General features: G+C 50.3%; 1 protein-coding gene across 1 annotated transcript in view; it reads left to right on the plus strand.

Annotated features, from left to right (window-relative positions):
- Positions 1 to 1,091, plus strand: part of TTC16 (tetratricopeptide repeat domain 16) — a 15,129-nt gene that overhangs the window by 11,970 nt on the left and 2,068 nt on the right. The gene's annotated exons all lie outside the window — the stretch shown is intronic.

A 1,091-nucleotide genomic window follows, 5' to 3' on the forward strand; every position in this document is an offset into this window, starting at 1 on the left:
GGCCGGGCTGGGGATTCGAACCCACCACCTTAGGTGTATGTGGCTGGTGCCTTAGCCGCTTGAGCCACAGGCGCCGAGCCTAATTTGTTTCTTATTAAATGTACCATAAATGTAGAAAAGTGTACAAATTCTCAGTGACCAGGTCAATGAATTTTCACACACTGAATACAGCCATAATGCCATTACCCAGGCAAAGACAGGACACATTCCTAGCTCCCCTGAAGCCCCTTGGTGCCCCTCCCTGGCCCCTGCCCCAGCCCCCTAGCACCATGTGTAGGACAACAATGGTACACCTCTAGTGTCTGACTCCTTTCACTAAAGGTTATGTATGTGCAAGTCACCCACATCACTGTGTGTGGGTGGCTGCACATGACCCTCTGCTGTTCTGTCCTGGGATACCAGTTTATTTCTTTAGTCTACTGCTGACAGAAATTGAGTCAACTTACGTTCAAAGGAAAGTTTATGCAATTGAAGTAAATGGAATACCAATGTCCCTTGCCATAAATGGAAACACTAGCTCTTCATTTTTCTAGCTCACATAAGAAAAAAATACAGAAGTGCAAAATTTCTCTCTGTGTACCCCTTGAAGTCACCCTGGGCTCCATCCCTGAGGAAGAAGTTGAGCTGAAGTGAGAGTCCAGAGCACAGGGCCCAGCACCCAGCTGGCACCCGGGCATGTCTGAGTCCCTCACTGGCCCCTCACTGCCTGCAGTGTGAACACAAGCAGAGACCAGAAGACCTGGATTCCAACCTGGCTTTTCCACTTCTTAGCTGAGTGGCCCTGGGAGGTGGCTTAGGTGCCACAAGTCTGGTTTCCTGTCTGGGAAGTGGTAATTAACAGCAGTGAGTCTCCCTCTGCTCCCTCCCTCATGTGAGAAGAGGATGAGATGAGGTCAAACAGGCAGACCATTCCCCAGGCCGCAGCATTTTACGGTTACAGAGGCCTGCTCTTGGACTCATGTTCATCCATCTCATAACTGGGAGAAGTAAGGCCCTAGCAGCTCCTTGCACACTATCTTTCTTACGGTGCCCAACCTGGTGCCCTTGGGGGGCTCTAATCTCAGGAGAACCATCACTCTTCACAGAAGGGC

The sequence above is a fragment of the Otolemur garnettii genome, unplaced genomic scaffold (assembly GCF_000181295.1).
Source record: "Otolemur garnettii isolate 467f Iridium unplaced genomic scaffold, OtoGar3 scaffold00014, whole genome shotgun sequence".
NCBI classification, from domain to species: domain Eukaryota; kingdom Metazoa; phylum Chordata; class Mammalia; order Primates; family Galagidae; genus Otolemur; species Otolemur garnettii.